The following is a 22,600-nucleotide window of genomic DNA, read 5'->3' as shown; positions in this document are numbered from 1 at the left end:
AATAAAACAAATTATTATCATAATATTTTAGTGAGACCTCATAAATAACTACAAATTACTATTGTTAAGGAAATCTGTTTATGTTTTTTTAAGTGTTTCTGGATTTTTTGTTTTTTATACATGTATATGCATTCTTAAAACTCGGTCGGGCTCTGCTTTGTATTCGGCAGTACCTATATACAACGCCAAGCTGCTGGTTTAAATGAACCGTGTTAGCTACAAAATGAGGATATTCATCACACACGTTTCAGCTATTAAAGTCAGTTGTCATAACAGGTCCCTGAATGAGCATCATGACCTGAATAAAATCAGTGAAATTTATATCCGCTGGCAGCCAAACATCGGAATAAATTCTCATTTAATGGTAGCTTAAATTTGATTTTGTGAGCTGTATTTTGAAAAAAGTCCAAACTATCAGTTAAGTCATCGGTTCCACCAAATGCAGAGAGAGAGATTGACTTGAAAGGATGCCATATGTTCCTTCATCTTTTCTGCCATCGGTCCCACAAAAGTCGGCGAGGGCAGATTGGCCCGGCCACTCCGATCACAGAGCAGAACGCGGCTGATTATAGGGCAATCATTTAAATGGTGGAGATGACATCAGCAACCAGAAATTGCCTTGACTTTATTTGGTCTCGCAGGGACGGCAGTGAGAAAGGCCTGGCCCGAGGCACATAGACAGACTGTGAAATGACCGTGGTACCAGAGTGAATTGGGCTTTTTTTAGTGATAGAGTGCTTTGAATGAAATTAAAGAATGACAAATTTAAATATGCACTGGCCGATTATCAAGTAGAGTCTGTAAATCTCTTCTCATGGAATGATGAAACTCCACTTGTGTTATGACAGTAGAAGAGAGTCTTGTTTATCTCACTGTTGTGGCCGGAGCTCAATTGTAGCATGTTTCTATACTTTTGAACTAGAAATTATATACATCTCCTTCCCCTGGCATGAACTCTTCACCTTAGCTCTGTTTATGGCTTGTTTAGGCTGAAATACATCGTCCTCTCCATCTCGTCTTTGTCCTGTCTCTCCTCCACATCCAGCGCCGTTCCCCCGCGTCACCGCAGCTCTGTCCTCCTCTCTTGTTTCCACGCCAAAACCACATGCCTGTACTAGAGCGGCAGACAAAGACACAAACACAAATTGGCAACCTCTGGGTCAGGCCTGCATGATAGAGACAGTCTCAGTGGCCGGAGGCAGGAATTCAAGAGAACGGACGAATACAGTTTTATTGCTACCTACCTAAAACAGTTAATTACATATGGTCGCTGATGTGGAATCTTTTCTGTAGGCTGTCTGTGAGCAAACTCTGTGGTTCTTTGCAAGCTGCCTATTTGACCTTCTCTGTGCATTTCCCTCACACGTGCAGAGAGCTGAGGATATTCACAGGCAAAGGGACAAGGACCTTCCAGTTAAGGGGCAACAAAAGACTCCTTGATCATATTCACAACAGCCCCCTCAAACATTAAGTGTCAAAGGCTGGTGAAGAGCACCACTCTTCTCGACACCATGCGAGGCCCTCTAATGCTCATTCCTAACTTCCATTTTGCGCGAACTGCTGCCAAACTAAAAATACTGTGTGTGTGCGTGTGTTTGTCGTTCCACTATACGGGATGTCAAAACAGAGAGCTGCACATAGGATCCATGTGTTTGCTTTTAAGGCACAAGACATCTCTGCTGTGTGTCAGAGGAGCAGTGTAGAAATGGGCCATCAATGTAAACACACACATATATACGCACACAAGTACAAACAACACTTAGTCTGCAGCCATGCTAGCAGCTCTGCTCTGAGGCTGTATTGTATTTATATAAATCAGTCTTTCCCACACATAGACTAGTGTGTGGCAGGCTGCCACACATTGCGTTTTGTTATTTTTTTAACGCTTCTTAAAACATGCATTCGTTCAGCTGCATTTTCTTTCCCTGCTCTCTTCCGTCTCTCTGTCACTCTACACAGACACACACACACACACACACACACACACACACACACACACACACAGCCCTCCCCTCCCCTCTGTGCACACAGCGTCGGTCTCCATGAAAGCCAAGTGTTGCCAACTTAGCGACTTTGTTGCTAGATTTAGTAACTTTTCAGACCCCCTTTCCAGCGATTGTCCAGCTAGCACGGAAGGTATTTCTCTCCTGTGGCCGCCAAAACAGTCACCTCCCACTGAATCTGTTTTGCGAGGAGCAGAGGAACAGCCACCCCCCCCATCCCCATGTGCGTTGGGCAGGTAGAAAGGGGAGAAGGGACAGGGTGCGGGCGCCGGTGTAGGTAGGAGAGACAGCGGGATGAGGCGGGAGAAAGACGCAGCTGAGCTGGCCTGATCCTGGGCAAGCCAGCCTTCTTTGAGAATTCTTCATTGATTTTTTTTACTCCTTGTGTAGATTTTCTTTTTTTACTTAAAAGATAGGCTACCTAAGTAATAATTATAAGGTAAAATAAATTCCTATACTGAATTTGTGCTTATTTGGCTAAAGATTTCTCTAAGCTTTATGCAAATAATTGCGTAATGATGTCACACATATGCAAATGAGCGTATGACATCGACCCCCACCCACCCACAAATTGCTCTTTCTAATAAAAACACTGTGGGAAACACTCAATGCTAATGTCTACATGAGAAGCTCAGAAAGACAATGCTTGTTGAACATGTTGATCTTTGGCAGTCATACCGTATTGACTCGAATGTAAGACAAGTCTATATATTTTTATTTGAAACTAATAAAACACATTGGAAACAGCAAATACGTCTGTACAACAGTCACAACTGATCACAACTGAATTCATATTTTGTTGCTCAGTCAGAATTGTATAAACCCGGAGTCCCATCTCTGTCACAGTAATCATATATTGGATGTTTTAGGCCTATTGGCAGACATCCATTTTAAATACAGGCAACGGTATATAACGAGTTTTTTTCCATGCCCTCTGAAGTTTCTCAGCGTGCACTCTAGTAACATTTGTGTGGTCCAGGTTGCATAAAAAATGGTTGTCATTTGCAAGGCTACTTTTACTTGTACAGCCTGTCCATTGTTACTTTTACTTGAGTAAAGAAGTTAAATCAGTGCTTCCACTTTTACCAGAGTTTTTTTGGAACACAAGTATCTTTACGTCTACTTAAGTACGGGAAGGGAGTACTTTTGCCATCTCTGATGACATTTGGGTATTTTGGCATACTGTGGCAGTGGCTACATTGGAATGTTACTTAATCCACGCCCCCGCCCACTATCAGAGGTCCGGCTTTTAATTGACTACCGGTCTTAATTTGAGGAATTACGGTAATTTACATTAATATAACACATTTCATTCCACCCAAGGACGCTTTACACAAGTACTGGCGGACAAGGGGAAAGAAAATAGTAAGCCAACACGGACTAAAAGGAATAAAACTTCCCCGCTAAATGAAATGGGGACGTAATTTAATGTTGGCTAATGTCGGTTTTGAATCATTTACAATTTCTTAATAGTCTCCATCTGTTGAAAGCCCAACCCAGCAATAACTAAAGCATATCACTAAACTAAAATGAAAATACAATTAGGCCTACATAAAAGACGTATCCTGCTACCTTTTACTTGCATGCCCACTAACACAGGCTTTTCTGGTGTTCAGCCGAAATCTGTGACCCATCAGAATAGGTGCTCTGTAGCGCCGCCTACCTGCCGTAAATCATTTAACGGTAAAATTCGGACCCGGGCAGAGGCAATAATATAAACTAAAAATAGTGTTCTTTTCACTGTCTGTCTTGTGTGCTGTTACAGATCATTTATTATCATCAGATGGAACATTACACAGTATCAGAAACATGTTTAAGTTACAGTACATATAGTCACTTACAGGGCCAGTTCACTGATCATTAGTTTGAAGCAAAACTAACAAAACATTTAATTTCCTGTGGCATTAAAGTCACTCGTTCACCACAGTGCATTTACTTAATCCAGGAAGCTCCAGACAGTGTGTTATGTAAGCCAGGGGAGAGGAGATGGAGCTGTGTCACTGGGCTAATACCTACTTGTGCTCATTCCCCAAGAAGACTAATCTTTCCCAGGGGTAAACGGACCCTGATCTACATAACAGGCTGGGAGGAACCTTGTTTTGTCTCATATCTACTTGTCATCACTTTCTCTCGCCAGCTCCAAGATTTGTTTTAGTTCTTAATAAATTAGATAGAATGGGATGCCCTTTGGCCCAAAAAGACTTGTCCTCATAGATTTACTGAAGGCCGTTACCTTCAGCACAGGCTCACTAACCAACCCGAACAACTAAAAACACCAACCAGACAGGGTTAGGACAGCAATCCCATGTTTTAGCTTTAGGTTGAATTACTGTTATGTCAATCATATATATTTTTTCCTAAATGTTGCTGATTACCACATGATTTAGCTTCCCTGCCTTCTGTTGGCATGCGTGACACCACTGAATGTCACAACCAATGGGACAGCCAGTGAAAGCCAGTCCCCCTTTCATGAGGATATCATGCTGTGTCTGTACTCTGATTTAACACGAGCAACTAAATTCCCCTTTTCATTTTCACGTGAACACCCAAATCGAAGTTGACACTTTATATTTGGTCAGTATTAATCCAGGAAACCAGGACCAGAAATGTTCCACCATAATATATCCCTTGTCCCTGTTGTGCAGTGCCAAAGCAGTAAATAAAAAGTCAGAGACTGCAAGTGTGCTTTTTGTGGGCATTCATGTGCTGGCATATTTGAGCTTTGTGATTTTATTCCTGTGTGTAACGTGAAGCTGAAAGTATCGTTGCTCCAAAAATACAGGAGTCTATTTGGTACAAGTCAAATAGTTGTATTATCTATGTTTCTGTCAACTTGTATGCTCTTTACTACTTTCTTTTTTGAGCCCACTGTTGAGAAACAGATATAACACACTTATCAGAGCACTTTTACAGTCCTTTGCTCAACACACCACCATCTTGTTTTGGCTCATGCTCAGCGAGTCGTACCTAATCAAGGGAGAAAGGAAGAAAAGCCTCTCCGCTTACCTGCCTTACGAGAAGTGTGAGAAAAACTTCCACAAGGCTTATCCTCATGGCACAGTGGAACATGAGTGAAATAGTGATTTTTTATTTATTATTATATAAATGCACTCTAGCAGAGAGTGTTCTCTGGGTCAGAGTTAAGGGAAACAAACAGATGTATTAAATGAAACCACTTTGTGATAATTTGGCCAGACCAGATGTATTAAATGAAACCACTTTGTGATGATTTGGTACAACATTCAGTAAGTCATTTGGTACTTGAGTCATCTTTCTTATCTACTTTATTCACATATTTATGAAGGGGGGTGTACATATAATTACACCCCTTTTAAAAAAAGTGGAAAGCATCTTTGTGTGTGTGTGTGTGTGTGTGTGTGTGTGTGTGTGTGTGTGTGTGTGTGTGTGTATGAGGCTCCAGTTCACAGAGCATTTGAGAAAGGTACTTTTAATAGCTGTAGTCATGTTATAACTGCTCTTTAGGCTATATGACTTCACTCAGATTCTACTCTGTTGCCTACCCTAACCCTCTCTGCAGACGTCCCTGCGTTGGCTAATATCTCTATGCAGGATGTGGCTGTCAGATCGCCATGGCAACCCTCATCAGCAGCTTCTCTTTCTCTTATTTTATCAACCATGACTTCTTTATCTCCTCATCAGGGGAAACGTGCGGCATCAGCTGTCTATCCAGTAATCAACGTCCTTTACACCAGTCTAAAACCACAGGGGCTGACGGCTCTTCATACACACATTATTCGGGGGGATAGAAATTAAACAATTGAATTGAAATTGAGAGGGGGAGAGACAGAGAGACAGACACAGAGAGAGTGAGACAGAGAGAGAGGAGGAATACAAGTTTACTTGTATTATTATATCAGGGGCCTGTTGCACGAAACCAGGATAAGGGATTAAGCTTAGATATTTAAATTATCCTGGATGAATTTAGCTTTGACTCAGTTGCATGAAACCAGGTTGAATTAAACCCAGCCAAGTAACCATGGAGATTAATTCTTTGCGGCTAGCCTGGTCCAGAGCTAATCCTGGCGTCTCATTTGTAAAATCAGCTGCCGCTCTGATCCAAATTAAACGTGTAACAGTTATTCCGTTGTCCTCTGAATGTGTTCTTCTTTATTTTTATTAACATGCATTATTTGTCACTATTGTTGTCATGAGTTTTATTTTAATCCCCACTACAGCAGTTGTTTAGATGGTAAGAATGGTTGCACTGGCAGCCAGATGCGGAGTGGCAATCGGGAGAGTCAAGACTTTTCCTGGTGGGAGGGTAGTGTTGAGGCTGCCTGGCGTGCGGCCGCTGCCCGGTGACGGCTGCCCGGTGACGGCTGCCCGGTGACGGCTGCCTGCCGGGAGACCAGCCAGTCAGGACGGTGTCCAGTCTCTCTGTATGAATAGAGATGAGCAGCGCGGCGTCCGTGGTCTGTGCAGCTTCAGGTTTATAAAGGACGCTCCGGAGATTAAGTGGGACAATGCAGCTTTGTGCAGCTTGCCCTTCTCTAATAAAGGGTAGTTTGTGTTACTCCTTAATATATAGGCCTAATTTCTTTTATATTATAGCTTACTTTAGTTTAATAACCTTCTCAATAAGTCTCACTGGACCAATAACGTGGCCTATATACGTATATAGTGTAGTTTACATTCATCACGCTGGGAACCCCACAATACTTCTTAATCTTTTTTCTTGTCAGAAGAATAAAAGAAACATGAGTATTGTTTTACACATACTCACAGTGTGTATTGAAGTCACTTATTTTTTCTAAGTTTTGTCCCTTTCTTACTGTTTTTAATGGACATTAATTGTACAAAGATATTTAGAATTAGACATACCTTATAGAGATTTGTGCATATGGTTGTAAAACTAAGCCTAGTCCTTAAGGTACATTTCCCGAGGAACATTAATTCCCTTTGCTCACTTTTAAGGCAAAGTAGGCAAAATAATAATACATTTTATTTATATTGTGCTTTACATGGTAGGCTACTCAAAAGACACTTTACCTGTTGCCAGATACAAGTTGTAGAACCGAAGAGGGGATAGTGCTTAAAATACGGCTTTCCCTTTCAACCCACGAGAACCTGGCATCCATGTAAAGGGAGACGGTGGGTGGTACTTGAAGTTCAACCCCATGGTTCAACCACTGCAACTAAAGGTACCTGCATGTGGTAATAATTTAAAAAAGGACGCTTGCTGTTTTTTCTTCTTCTAGGTAAATGTCAACTGTAATGGTCATAATGTTAACATAATTAGCACGCACATGGTTTACTTCATAATTTCTACAAAGGAATGAAAGTGTGAAAATGTATGTCTATATCAATTCAAAATGAATGGCCATTATGAATTGAAGATGTTCTTGTACTCTCTCTTTTATGACTTGCACGTTTAGTTCATGGCATTTGTATCATCTGTTGGTGAACGTCACAACAGGCATTATTCAGGATACCAAAAGCACACGGGTGCTGTGAAGGACCCCAGCGTATATAAACCGTGGCCGGACATTTGTCCAGCCTCTCGCTCGTAACTCTCAACGCAGCTGAAAGTGAATATGGCATCGGGATTTTTCACTATATCTCTAAGAGAAGGTAGATGTGGTGCATGAGTATTTTCCTAAAGTACTTCATATTAAGTTATGAAGGGACTTTAGGTGAAATGGGATGAACAGCAGCCCCGACTTATTTAATGCTGAGCACATGGCGCAGAAGCCTATTGTCTTTCTAACGTTTCTGTGTAATCTCAATAGGTCAAATAATGAAGCTCCTCGTCGAGTTTAAAACTGCGAAGGCCAAGTTCGTTGATGGGTGAATAAAGTGAGTGGTTATTAACGTTACTCTACAGGGGTTGCGAACTTTAACGTCAGTTTCAGAAAGGTAGCTACACCGTTTTAGCTGGATGCACAGTTGAATGAATTACTATTATGGTAACGTTAGTTATAGGACACAGTAAGATCATACGTTTGGTCTCTCCTAGAAGCTGCACAGTAGTACTGACCTGAGTGATTTCACATTAGAGATGAAAACACCAACGAGTAGTTTTGGTCTACTGAAGGAACAGTGTGGTTTAGTAGTCTTATGTCAGAGGAGATCTGACTAGACCAATGTGGAGGCTGTTCATCAGTGGAGTCAGTGATAGTGCACGGCAACACAGCGGTCTCTCCCACTGAGCTGTAGATTGTCTTCAACAACCATATTCTCAACCCGACAGTATAACTTCTAACACACTGCTGTTGGTCCATCACCAGACATCTGTAGCCTGTAAAGTCTGTTGCTGTGGCGTTGGACACATGAACAGCTGATGCGTCTGTCACCACTTGGTATCTTCCTGTAACATTGTCCATCACTGATGTCGACTTGTCCCCAAAAACTCTGCTTCATGTTCCCTGCTTATATCTAGAGTCCTGTTTGAACCACTGGACATCCAAAAAACCTGCTGGTCTCAGACATGGCACGTCCACTGTTTTTCAAAGTGCCGATGTGATTTCTATCCCATCTACTGAAGTACAAACAGTAATAGTGATGTTGTTGTCACGGGTTACATTGCCCTCAGTCCAGCACTCTTCTCGGTACGGGCCGGCGTCTGAATGGGTCAGGTGGAGGATGCTGCAAGAAGAAGTATTCACTCTGCTGACCAGTCGTTGTTTCAGGTGTTCAGGTTCTGAGGAGTGGTTGGACCAGAGGTTTTCCACCGGACAAGCTTTTCCTCATCAACAGATCTGGCGATCAGGCAGGAGTTGGTGTTGTTGGAGAAGGTGAAGGTGTAAGAGCTCCCGTCCCCCTGGATGATGATCTGTTCTCCTGCATGGATGTTGTTATTGGGAGCAAACAGCAGGACAGAGAGCTCTGTGACTGCAGCCATTCTGCTACGAGGTCGACAACCACTGACACAACTCGGCTCAAATACGCGCTACACCCCCCACTAGTCAGCAGCTTCTCTTTCTCTTCTTTTATCAATCATGACTTATTTATCTCCTCATCAGAGGAAACGTTGCGGCATCAGCTGTCTATCCAGTAATCAACGTCCTTTACACCAGTCTAAAACCACAGAGGCGGACAAGAAAGAGGGGGGGGAAGAGTGTGCATGCGTGCGTGTCTGGGTGCGTGAGTGTCTGTGTGTGTGTGTGTTTGTAATCAGCATTCACCGACATTTACACAATTACTTTTAATAACAGGCAGTATTATAAAATGTTGCTCAGTATTTTTGCGTGACTTAAAGCAGTGCTGAGCGTGCTCTGTCGTTCCGATCAGCTTTAATGTAAGTAACCACTCTGAGTTGTTTCTCTGAAATCACACGATCAGAGAAGCCTATCAAACCGCAGCAGAGTCCCACCCAAAGATGAAATTAAACTTAAGGTTTTGAGAAAGTTAGAAACAATACTTAACAAAAAAAACAGCAGTTTAGGATGTCCGTTTTTCAAGCAAAGTGCTGAAGAAAATATCAAAGACTAAAAGTGTGCTTTCTTGCTTGCTTAATGGTCAGAATATTAAAGGGGAGGACCCCCAGAGCCCCCATTTCACGTGTCCCCACCCCACAAATGTTGAAATGGAACCAATGCCTTTAGGTTGGCAGGCTAGCTGTCATCAGGTCCAGTTTTTGTGTGTTTGAGTCCCATTTGTAAATGAAAATAAGCATCAAGTTTTTTTTTCACTTAGCAAAGTCATGTTCAGCGTCACACACTAACCTTTGGGAATTGAGGTAATGTCAGGTAATTTTAACCCAAACCATCATATTCTAAACTAATGTTATGATAGGGACATGAAAAAAGTGAAGAAGACATAGAACAAAATGCAATTATGTCACTATTTATTCAACAGTCATGAATGCAATTGTGACCAAATAATGCATGTTTTTCACCATTTTTCAAAGAATAGCGTTCAATTAACTTTTTAAATAATTAAGTAAGTGCTATTACTATTTTTTTTTTATAGTCTACAGAATTTGCTTTTTCAAACTTTTTTCTTAGAACATGAAAGAGTGAAGCAGACATAGTACAAAGTGCCAACATTATGTCACTATTTTGCATTTCATTAGCTCAGTGACATCAACAGCAAATGCAAGATCAGCCGTCCAGTTTAAATCTGAGAGCTCTGGGATGTCTTTGCCTTTCATATCACAAAACTCTGGCATCTCTGCTCTCAGGTCCCATACTCTTTTAAGCACCTTGCCCGGGCTGAGCCACCTGACAGCTGTGTGGTAGCCTATGTCACCATGTTCAGTTTCAGGCTCCTCTAAAAGTGCCTGTGATTTAATGCTCTTGCCCTGATGAAGTTACAACATCAATAACATGGTTCCGTTTTAGCACTGACTTACACAGCACCTGCGTGGATAATACAATGCAAAAATACCAATTTCCGTTTGGAGTTCACTTCAGTCACTTTATCTTGCATCCGCTTCAGAAGTCCGACATTTTTTCCTGTCCAATTGGGACAACCATCGGTTGTAACACATGCCACCTCACACAGGTTAATTAATTAACTCTTGTCATTTTAAAGGAGACAGGCATGCATACAACTAGAAAATTTAAAATCTGACGTACATTTATTATTATTTATTTATTTATTGGGGTGGCCACAGTTGGGATCGCCATACAAAGATAACCAAAAACTAATCAAGGGATGGTAAATAAGCATATGTTTCCATTATATTAAAAGTAAATATTCTTTTTAACACAATCATGCAAATTCATTCTTTTTGTTTGATGTAGATGTTTTTTGTTTCAGATGAATAAGTTAAAATATCTGCTTTGATGGTTGTTTCTTTTATTCTTGGGATCCCCAGGGGAAAATTCTCCCCCACCTCGCTCCGTTTTTTTTTCATGAATAAAAAAAGCTACATAATGCTGGAGGTGAATGTAAGTTAGGGTTGTGGTGTCGAAAAAACACAAAAATGTTGCTTAGAAAATTAATATGAACTAAATTAAAAACAGTAATATGCCTTGACCAGAAATTGTCTTGGTTTCACAAGGAAATCCACCGGCCGCCTGTTTTCTTTTGAACTTTTCTTATTTGATGGACTGTGTGTTGTACAGATTGGAAATCCCTTTTGAGGCAAATTTGTGATTGTGGCCACTATAAGTAAAATGTACCTGCCTTTTTTCTTTTTGACAGTAACACATAGTGGAACGGGTTGGGAGTGAGGTCTGTGGATTATTCCTTTTCAATGTTTCCGAAGCTTTCAGCACCACAAACGAAATTCCATTCACCTGCACTGAGGGTGGTGCCAGAAATCTCTGTGGTTGATATCACAAAACCTGGCAAAGCAATCTACGTAACACTCCAGTAGGAGTGAGAGGGGAAAATGTGTTTTTGTAATTTAAGTGAACTGGCCCTTTAAAATCTGTCAGACATTTCACCTTGCAATAGTTAGCAGGCTGGCAGGAGGGAGGAGAAGAAGCAATAAATAATAATACAGCGCATGTTCATGCAACGTGACCAGCGCAGTCATCTTTTGCCAGAGACTGTTATATATCATAACATGTCATCAGATCAGCTCTACAGACACATTAAAGAGCCTCTTAACATCTGGGGCTCGAGTCATTTGGCTCTCCATGGACATGGAGTGCCACTGTTGCCACTGTTTCCACTGCTATGACACAATGTCCCCTTCAAATGAGCCCACATCTGTGTAGCAGTCCTTTTCCACCTGCTACACCTCAAACACCTCCGAGTTGGTAGTTGTAGGAAGAAGTATTCAGATCCTTTACAACGTAAAATTACTAATTCCACACTGTAAAGAGATTCTGCTTCAAGTAGGCATCCTGCATTGTAATTGTTACTTAAGTGAAAGTAGAAAATGTACTTACAGTATTAAAAGTAGTCAATGCAGAAAAATCCTCCCATTTTAGAAATGGAAGCAATCCAAACAATTCTGTCAGTATAATTCAGTGTTTAATGATCTAATCATTTCAGCTGGACTTGTAGGCCTATGTGTTGTTGGTTAGTTCAATTCATAATATAACATGGTATTTCTTATACTTGTGTTTTGTGTATTAAATAAAGTAACTAGTAACTAAAGCTGTCATGTAGTGGAGTAAATAAAACTATTTATCGCTGAAATGTAGTGAAGTAGAAAGTGGCATGAAAAGGGAAAAAAACTTGTATAAAGTACAAGTACATTCAATTTAGGTCCAATATACTTAACCCTTGTGTTGTCTTCCCATCAATATTGAAAATCAACACTTTTATTGATGTTTTTTATTAATATTTTTAACTTTTTTTCCTACATTTCTGTCCCTTTTTTCCAATGTCCCTTTTTTTGACATTTGCAACACTACATTACACTAACTTATTAACTTCAGTTTTACAGTTATTTTTGGAATTTATGGTCAATAAACCTCATTTATAGGAAATTATACCTAATGTTTGAGTTAGAAAAGCAGAAATTAGGAATTACTTAGACTAAAATTAAAGGAATGGATGTTGATGGATAATCACAGACTGGAATATGTCAACTTTCACTCAATACTATTTGGAAACCACTTCCATTTGTTTTTCAAATGCTATAAAATTGAATACGACACCCAAAAATTAATGAAAGTAGAGATTTGTACTTTCCAAAGAGCATTGTGTGGAATCAATCATGTTATTTTGGGGAATTAAAAAGAACATTGATAGAGGAAAATGGGTCAATTTGACCCGAGGACAACATGAGGATTAAAGGTCCAACATGCTGTCTGCTACGGCCGCTGAACACGCTGCACACTGTAAACAGCTGTGGGCTGCTGGCCTGGTCCTCCGGTAACGTTAGCAGTTAGCAGTGTTAGCATGGCGGCGTTAGCCAGGACCAGTCAAGATCACTTTACTGGCTGTGTCTCAATTGTTTTTGCGAGTAAGTAAACAACTCAGGTACTATAGGTATATAATTCAATGTGAGTAGCTACACAAATGTTGAAATGACATAAAATGTAATTTCATTTTTCAAAATGCCCCTAGTAGCTGTGATAAATTAGCCTGAAGCTAATGCTTTTCCGTTCCAGAGGAAATTAGACAACTCAGCGTCCTTTTACCCGGGGTTTCTTACGTCTCTGGTCACGCAACTGTTAGAAACATGACAGTTTTTTTTTTTTAGGTCGGGTAGAATCTATTTCCCTTGATCCCAAAAGTTACAGCTGTAGCACGCTGATTTTACGTTTTCAGAAGTACATCTGGCAATCTGGCCTGGCTGTGAAATTGGGCAGTTGGCCAAAACACCAACAGAAATTCTGTCATGGAACGGAAATTTCAAAAGGAGAAAATACTGTTATTAGCATTGTTGTCAGAAAAGATAGTATTTCAACTTAGCATGTTTCCTTAAAATCTGATGAAGCATTGGGGTCATTTTTGGATTTATTACAGTAAATATATTACATATTGGATCTTTAAGTACTGTACTTGAGTAAATCTACTTACTTACATTCCACCACTGGTAATTGGTAATGACAAGAGGAGGCACAGACTTCTGAGAAGACGCAAATGGAAAGTAAACACCGCTAAGTGGCAAAAAGTGGAAATTACGTCTGCTCCGCTCTCTTCTTATGTCAACCATATGAGTGTGTTCCTCCTTGGCCCGAATGAACGCTTCCAACTTTGGCTTGCGTCAAAAAAATCCAAGGAATGTTAATGAAAGGGCTGCTAACTGAAGGCGAATGGGGAAATGCCGAAACAACACCCGGTGAAACATTAAAGCTAGGTCAAGTACATATTTGAAAGGTCACATACTAACCCTGTGCCATGATCTTTGCAAGATTTTAGTTTGGCATACAGTGAAGGTTCACTTCTGGATGACCTGTTTTCATTGACTGCAAGAACGGAATATTAAAGATGTAAACAGATGGTGATATTCCTTTACCTTCATACAACTATAAAACAATGTGCAGGCTCTGGCCGGCTTTGATAATTACATAGGCTTTGTGCATATTTCAGCGATAATTATTATAACCTCTATTTTGCTTTACAAAACCATGGTAGTAAAAGCATTCAACTGTCAGAGTTAAAACGTTTTTGGCGCTTATACTAAAAAGACTAAAAACAAGTAAAGTATGTATATTGCACAGTGGATGTCATTACACTGCGTATAGCATAGCACACTGGTGTGTGAGAGTGACTGAGAAGGAAGGCTGTGTGTGTATCCAGAGATGAATCATATCAGAAGACATATGAGATCCAGATGAGATTTTGACAAAGCCAAACAGCACACAGAATATCCAGTGAAGGGGTTTGGACAGACATAATTTATATATCACATATGAAAACTAATGTTTAAAATACATTCCCACCATTTGTACTAGTGCACCACTACTATACCAGTGCAGTCCCCGTCTGGAGCGTGTGCCTGTTGCGGGCCGATTGTTTGGTTATGTTATGTTTTTTGTTTTTTTTGCACTGCTAAAATCATGAGTTTTTAACTGCGACATCATCTGACAAAATCACCTAAAACAAAAGGCGAAGACTCACACTTTATAATCGATAGTGCACAGCCCTGCAGTACTACTCCGGACAATACTCAGCCCCTCCAGGATTTTGCGGACTTTGTTTGGGATTGTTGCGACCCAAAATGCCTCATGTTGCGGGAGCTTTTGTAAAAAAAATTGCAATAAAATTACAATGTTTTTGTATGTGTGTTGCAATGAAGTTGTGAGAGACAGAAAGTTGCAAAAACAATTGCGATATTTTTGTTGTAGTTTAAAAAAAATAAAAACAGTCTTTTGTTTTGGGGAGAATAAAACTACTCTAGGCTGAGTTTTCAGAGTAACCTTGCCAAAAAGATTGGTTGAACTCTGGATTTACACTGCAGAGATCTGAGGAGCAGTTAACCATAGTCCTCGTAAACAGAGTTTAGAATTCCTACACGAAGAAAGTGGAAGTTGACCGACATCCGCCCAAAAATTAGGGACATCCGGCGAAATGTAAATGAAATGGTACTTGCTCCCCATCCCACCAATGGCAATTCCAGGCTCTTTGAAGTGGGGTGGCACAGGGAGGACCAATAATTAGTCAGGGGGGAACCGAGGGAAATATAAGAAAATATTGAATAGTATAGAACGACTTAATGTCATTCTGCTAAATAAAACATCATAGTCATTATTAGTTTTGCTTGTTTTCATTTTAAACAATTTGTACATGCAAGCAAGAGTTTTTTAATTTACGTCATACATGCACCAATATTTGAATACACGTCACATCTGCGTCCGGTACTTACATCAGACGTGTTGTACATGCGACATTGTGTACAATACACACGGGATACACAGCGATTCCAGAAGGGATTTGGTGGCAAAGATGTTTCTGTCATTGAACTAAAAGAAAGCCTTTGCACTTGCCCTGGTTGGGGGATATACGGAGGAAGGCAGCAGCAAGAAGGGTGTTGGTGCACAAGACTCTCAGGTCCAGAGAGCAGTTGGGGGAATGGGACCGGTTCCAGGGGTAATTTTGGCTCAACGGGGAGCAATTTGACAGTCTTCTGACGAGAGTCGGGCCTCCGATTTTCCGGATGGGTTTATAAATGGGTTTTTATTTTTAAACAAAAGGTTGCATTTCAACAGTGTTTGCCATTGCATGTTTACATACACTAGTAAGAGGTCTGCAGTAATTGCAGTTGGGTATGATAATGCTAAGTTATGAGCCTAAATTCATACATTCATCTTCATTCATTCCTACTCTGGAAAACACTTTGTTTAATGCATATGTGCAATTAATTCCTCCACAACTGGAGTGTACACACTGATAAACGGATAAATATTCTGTGTAAAGGCCATATACCTACCCATATAACTACATGCTTCAATGAAAACGAACATGACTTGTGTCAAACAGTCCAAACACATTACAGTTCTTCTGAGTTGCTTTGGCGACCCCGCTGCTGTACCGCGCATGCGCAAGAATCACACGCAGATTTCTCTTTTTATAGATAGATGTAGAGGCTGACAGCAGCTGTGCATGTGTAAGATTATCCTCAGAGACGGCTCCGCCCTGAAAGGTACAGTAGGTTAAGAAGGATTATAATCAATGTACATACTGTACATATGGCTAGTGAAGAAGGGCTAATCTGTTCTGTGCTATGGCCTACTACCAATGTGCTACTTAGAGCATTTAACAGAAGGGAATTGCGGGACCAGCAACACTAGAATTATTCTAGAAGGCACAGACCTCTTGGAGGGTGCAAGTCATTGAGTGTGTTTTCCAAAATGCTTTCAAACAGGTTTTTATTAATTACACTGACTTTTGGATTTCTGCTCAGCTGTACTTTTGGCTACATTCCACCTAGTTGTGCTGCTTCAATTTGTCACAAGGAGAACTATTGAATTCAACGCCAACATCACATTTGTTTCATCCTAGCTTGGCTGCAAGAACCATTTCACTTCCACTCACAATGGATTCTGTGTTTCTCATTTTCCAAAAGGATATATTTATCATAGTTTTCAAGGCCAAAGCAATTGCTCCATTACAGTGTGTTTAGTACAGGTTTTCTCGGTACAAAAGCTCTGCTTTGCGCCGCACGATTATGAGTAATAGGAATCAATATTTGAATAAAGTCTGGGTTTAAAATTCAACAGCCCAGCTTTAGGGATGTGGATGGTGAAAAGGAATAAATTACACTCCCCGTTCCCAGAAAAGCTACTGCTGAGATGCTGTTGAGATGCAAGTTTATTTCAATGCTACAGTTTTAGTCAAGCCCCTTAGAAGCCAGGAGAAGAATTCTGATGTGTCTGAATGTTTTTTTTTTTTATTGAATGCATTTTATAATACCCCCTTATATTCTTAAATAAAACATACATTGTTCTTAACCATAAATTATCAGCACAATGCCAACAAACAAGCTAGTCTCCCGTGGCTCTGGGCATTGCAATGTCACTTGGTTGGGTTGTCTTCCACCACATTTGCTCAGATTGGAACATCTCAACAACCATAGGATGGATTGGCACTACGTTTTGTGAAAGAATTCATGATTCACAAATGATGAATCCTAAAGACTTTGATCATCCTCTGACTGTTCCTTTTGCTGAGACATTCATGTTCCCCTCAGGATGAATCGCTGTGGTGATCTCCTAGTCTGTATTAACGACTTTTCATTTACTGGATTGTTCCAGTATTTTTTGGCCTGATATCCCTCACCTTCCACTTTCTTTGTGCTGCCATTTTAAACGGTCGATCCTGGAAGCGTCTTCCGAGCAAGAACCGCAGTCAAATTACAAATTCTCATCACGCACTTCGACAGACACCATTAATTCCATAGCTCATTTCTCTACATGCACATGTTCCACCAAAACTATGTTCTTTCCTGAGGCTATTTTACAGAGGGACTGTACTTGCGCCCAGTGCTTTTTGCCACCAAAGACAATTGTGTGTTGCCATTTTCAAAAAACGCTTTGCTGGGAAACCTTAACCTTTGAGCTAGCAAGCTGCACGCTGAAAACTGCAAGTAAAAAAAATAAAATAAAAAAAAAAGTGGATTGAGCATCAAGGCAGGGCTGCTTGGTTCTTTTAGTGAACGATTTAAATGATTTACAAGGAATTTGTTTACAGCCTTTAGTCTCTAACTGGGACGTTTTGGGATTGTTATAGACACGCAGCGATACACTGGTAAGAGCAAATTATATCAGTTAACATCTAACCCTTATGTGGCGTTTTCTTTTGCGGGGTGCAAATGTTCCACCAAAACAGCTTCTATCCCGAGACTATTTTGCAGAGCCGGCGTTGCTTTGTCCGTAAGTCGACATGATTGGTTTAAAGAAATGCAGACAACCCAGAGCGTTTTTTTCTCCTCCTGGGATTGCTGTGGCAATTCTAGACTAAGAGGCACTTTGTTTAGTTGCATGCTACTGGAAGATGCTCAGAGAACCCTGTTTCAACCAATTCCCATCAGCCTTAACCACGCAAAATAGATGGTGAGCATGATAGACATTATACCTGCTAGACATTAACATTAACATGTTAACAACAACCGCTTAAAAGCTTCCCTTAGTTTCTGTGATGCATCCACAACTTCCCTCTTAGACAAAACCTCAAAACCTCCCCCGTACTGTGCCCTTCTATGTGTGTCTGACTCCTTTGTTTTGAAGTCCATTATGAATATATATGGTTGCTGTAAGTTATAATATGCTATGCTTAAGCATGGCTGCTGTATATCACCACCCACCAGTGGTCTGGCAAGACATTCTACGAAATATTCCATCACTCCAAACTCATTTTATTTTTCCTCTCCTCCCTGGCTTCCCAGGCCTGTGACACTGTAAATAGTAATCCGTGAGGCTTCCCTCAGCCTGAAGATTGTGATTCCTGGAGCTTTCGTCTCTGTTTCCGAGCATTCCTCCTTTTGATGGTCGCATCGACGTTTATGAGAATGGAAAGTTCCTACCTAATTAGGGGTGCGATGGGGAAAAGTCTTTGGGAAAGTGCAGGCTCGTCCACATCTCAAAAGTGGCCGGTGCAAGAGAAGAGAACAAATCTTTGCAAAGCATTGATCCGTATCGTGGCTGTATGAACTTGACTGAGCGACTGGTGGATGGCTTTGTCTTGTTTTCTCAAGGAGTCTGGACACTGTGCCATTTCAATATGAGGGGGATTCAGAAGATGACCTCAGATGGTAGTCAGTGCCAGCCAGACATCACCGCTACTTTGGATTGCTTTGTCCCCTACAGAAGGCCGAAGGCGTTTAATAAAAATTTAATAATGTGTGCGTTGTACCAACAAACACTCCCTCTTAGCTGAGACTGGCTCCAAAAGTCATTGATCAAGTGAAAAGGCCTTCTACGGACAGTTTATTACCCATCGCCTGTGTGCAAAGACCCTGTTGCCCTGAATGGAAATTATTAACTTGGCTGGCCCCAGGTGATGCTCGCCCATGCATCTAGTCTCATTAGTCGGCATCGCCTTCCTGTCAGACCCGCTGCCGGCTCACAGCCGCAGCTCGGGATGAAGAACGAGCTGTTACTAGGAAACAGTGACTCTGTTAAAGACCTACAGTAGGAATTAAGAATCAGCAGAGAGCAGAAGAACAAACAGCTCTGTGGTGGTGATGAAGTGTCCAGTGATTCATGCAGGAGATTGTGTCCTGCTGATGAACAGTGTAAGCCCTTGCTTCTTTATTTCTATCGAAAATAATAATGTTTCAGGGATGGAGTATATAAAACCATCTTTCAATCACAGAAATAAGTGATTTTTTTCAGACATTATTGCCCATGAACATCAATTTCTAAATTATCTGAAGTTGTATTTAGACATGCAAATATATATTAATTTTATTTACTCTGTTTTGTACTTTTTGGTTTAAAAGTCCCTATGAAGACATTACAGGAACAATCAGGTCCACTAGTTGCAAGATAAGGCCTCAACATTATATCAACAATGTAAAAGCCACCTTAAAATTATTTCAGTTTACATTCTGCTTTAGTGCTGCATAATTTCAAACAGATTAATAGTGAATAAAATTGCCTAACATTCAATTCCACAAAGTGAACTTGGGGCCATTAGGGCCTGCTTTAACCAGTTTACAATACAGCCTTGGAGACACGGACTCTGTAAAAAAGATGCTGCTGTTGACTTTTTCAAATTTAGTTCTTCAATACCGTGACCACCACAAGAGAAATAATATTTGTCCCAGTTGTATTTGAGTCAAGGAAGAAATTTGAATCTTTAAAAAAATGGACACTGGCCCCATGAGATATCCACCAACGGGCAATTTCTAGATTTGGAGGAAAATTTTGCAGAAACTGATGATGTGTCTCATATCATTCTCTCTATTTACCTTGTAGTGCTATGAACTACAGTACATTTAGCTATAGAATTACATACATTTTCTAATTTCTTTCAATAGTTAGAATTGATCAACTTCTGGCCGGCAGGATTCGAGTTCAATAATAATTTGCCTTATGATGATCAACAGCCGCTCATAACTAACCTTCTTATATTTCATAGTAAACATAGTTAAGACTGTTATTCTGACTCCGGTATAAGTAAATGTGTTCATACACAAACTGCACAATGCAAAAAACTGTGTCTGTAATCAAGTCCTTCAATTTATATTTTCCGAAAACATGCAAGATTTCTAGAAAATTCATTTAAAAAAATCAAAAAGTAAGGACTAACACTATTACAGAAACATTTTTTACAGTAATGCTATCTCTGCATAGAACTAATCTTATTTGCTCTTTAGTGAGCAAGACCATTGTATATTGACGCCATTTGGTAGTTCTGAATTATTAACATCAAATCATACAGTACAATTTCTACAATTTGGAACAGGGAGATTTTGTTTATGTACATTAAGGTTACATTAATACAGATTTGTAGTTTTTTAGCGCTTTCAACATGGAAACCAGATATCTACACTACACACTACTCTACCACTGGCCAATCTACTCCAGTAAATGTGTGCATGCTGAGCGTTATGTTAAAACTGCTGCAGCGGCTCTGTGATCTGAGGGCCGGTAGTGAACAGGAGGGATGTTATTCTCCCCGAGGATCACTACTGCTACTGAAGGAATGTCACACTTTGCTGATGTTCCTTCATCTAGGAAAAAAAGTCACAATTAGTCTTCTCTTTCCTTCTAACAGTTGTCAAGTCACCTTATCTGTGTTTTTTTTCCACTTTCCCCACTTTTCTGTCTGAGATCAAATTGCCATGGCGAATCTAAAGTCTTGATTCTCCTCCACTCTACATGACAGAAGCGTGTTGTGGCTACAAGGGTCAGAGCGGAGGTGTTGAGAAGTGGTTGATGGTGCAACGGCCACTCACATGTACTCTGCTGTCGGAAGGCAGAGCATCAATTAATAGCATCAATAAAGAAAGCGAAAAACACCTGGCTGCGACTACAAGAACAGTAATCCACGCTAAAATACTTTGTCATGATGTCCTGCTGCCAGTGTGTGTAATTAATGGGGTTGTTTTCACCTGCTAAATGTTACTGTTCACTTGAAGACGTCCAAGTTCATTCTTCTGAAGGTTATTCCACTTTAGAGCTCGACTGATAAAGGATTTTTAAGGCCGATACCCATACAAATATTTGGTTATTTAAAAATCCGATATTCCGATATATCGGCCGATATACAGTGTATTTAAAAAAGAATCCAGAAACGTGTAACAAAACAGATTTCCCTAACGTTAGTTATTTGTAGTTATTTATGAGTTCTCACTAAAATAATATGAACAGAACAGAGGAACATCAAAATATATTAAAGTTCTGATCAATAAAATGTTGAAACTTGATCTACTACGTATTTGAACTGTTCACCTCATGCTGAAAATGTGGCAGCAAATGTGGTGACATCTTTGGTATTCGGCTCTTAAAGTTTTTGTAATATGTGTTGATGTCATCCTCAGTGACTTTCTGTGAGCCTAGGCTCTCAAGAGGTTTCCTGATGGTGCAGATTAGGTTCGACAAATCTTCACTGGCAGACTCATAGAACATCGTTCTGCTTCTCATTGCCCAAGGTCGTGGAGTTGTCGACTGACTGGAGGTGCTTAATCTTTGTCGTAGCCTCAAAGAAGGGGGGTTCTCTAGAGGGGTGCTGGTCCCAGTCTGGCTGCTTGTGCCATCAGAGAAAGAGGGATTGTTATTGTTGGATAAAGCATTAGCCTGAAATTTAAGCCGGTGTATGGTCAGGTGTAAATGGACTGTATTTACATAGCGCTTTTCTAGAAATGACTATTCAAAGAAGTAGTAAGTAAGCTACCTAAGTAGTAAGTGTAAACTTTATTGCCTGTAAGTTAAATGTTTAATTTGAAATAGGAAGATCATGTTACTTCTTTCAAAAAGTGCATAGTCCCTATTTAACCTATACATTTTAAACTTAAGCTGTTAGATTTATAGATCGCTTCCCACTAGTATCGTTTAGTCTCAGCCATGATGATGCCAAACACTGCGAAGCAAAGTTCTGGTCAAACCAGATACTTTTCATGTGACTTATGCTTTAGAGTATTGTATCTGGTGACATACCTATGGTCTTGGGGATAGGACAAAAATAAGGTGGCGAAAGGATGAAAATAGGGAGACAGAGACACAAAGAGACAGAAAAGATCATCAGGTCTCATCACTCTTCACTGTAATCACTAACATGTGTAGGCTATTATACTCTGGTTTCCTTGACAGGGAAAGTGTTCCGCCAACACCATACCAACTGGAGCAGACAGACTGGAGGAGGAGGCTGGTTCTCCATCAAGGCCATTATTTATGATTCAGCCCCTTTAGATTCTGGAAACTCCAATCCAACCATTGTTTCCCGATTGAAAGTCTTTTAGGCTTAGACTTAGACTTCTCTTTATTGATCCTTTTGGGATGACCACCGCAAGGAAATTAAATTTCCAACAGCAGATTTCAGCAGCTTACAAGACATTTGAACAGAGAATAGGGAGGATAAAAAATACAGTATAGAAAAAACAGTAATAAAATGACAATAACAATAAACTTTTAGCTATACGAAGACCTTTACCATAAATAAAACAGTTAAGAGCAGTCAAATAGTCAAGAGTGTCCAGGTATGTATGTAAGTAGATTATTATTTACGTAATTGCACATTGAAAGAGTGGCTACCACTCCTTCCCTTCCTTCCTTCCTGTTCTGTCCTTGTTACCCTATTTTCTCCTCCCCCTAGTGAGGAGTTGTAGAGTCTGATGGCAT

At 40.3% G+C, this 22,600-nt stretch overlaps 3 long non-coding RNA genes across 3 annotated transcripts in view; 1 reads left to right on the top strand and 2 right to left on the bottom strand.

Annotated features, from left to right (window-relative positions):
• Nucleotides 1–1,832: 1,832 nt before the first annotated feature.
• Nucleotides 1,833–20,508, top strand: LOC116702152 (uncharacterized). The gene is made up of 3 exons (XR_004335085.1): nucleotides 1,833–1,937; nucleotides 17,947–17,951; nucleotides 20,498–20,508. It is a non-coding gene; the product is annotated as an uncharacterized LOC116702152 (long non-coding RNA).
• Nucleotides 7,950–15,066, bottom strand: LOC116702125 (uncharacterized). The gene is made up of 3 exons (XR_004335059.1): nucleotides 15,056–15,066; nucleotides 10,841–10,846; nucleotides 7,950–8,389 (listed from the first exon to the last, which is right to left on the bottom strand). It is a non-coding gene; the product is annotated as an uncharacterized LOC116702125 (long non-coding RNA).
• The window catches only part of LOC116702149 (uncharacterized), a 17,309-nt gene continuing 11,675 nt past the window's right edge, over nucleotides 16,967–22,600 (bottom strand). The window contains exon 3 of the long non-coding RNA XR_004335082.1: nucleotides 16,967–16,977. This is a non-coding gene — a long non-coding RNA (uncharacterized LOC116702149). The remainder of the gene's footprint in view (nucleotides 16,978–22,600) is intronic.

The sequence above is a fragment of the Etheostoma spectabile genome, chromosome 14 (assembly GCF_008692095.1).
Source record: "Etheostoma spectabile isolate EspeVRDwgs_2016 chromosome 14, UIUC_Espe_1.0, whole genome shotgun sequence".
Taxonomy (NCBI): domain Eukaryota; kingdom Metazoa; phylum Chordata; class Actinopteri; order Perciformes; family Percidae; genus Etheostoma; species Etheostoma spectabile.
The sequence above is the reverse complement of the archived record's forward strand: the minus strand, read 5'-3'. Positions and strand labels throughout refer to the sequence as shown.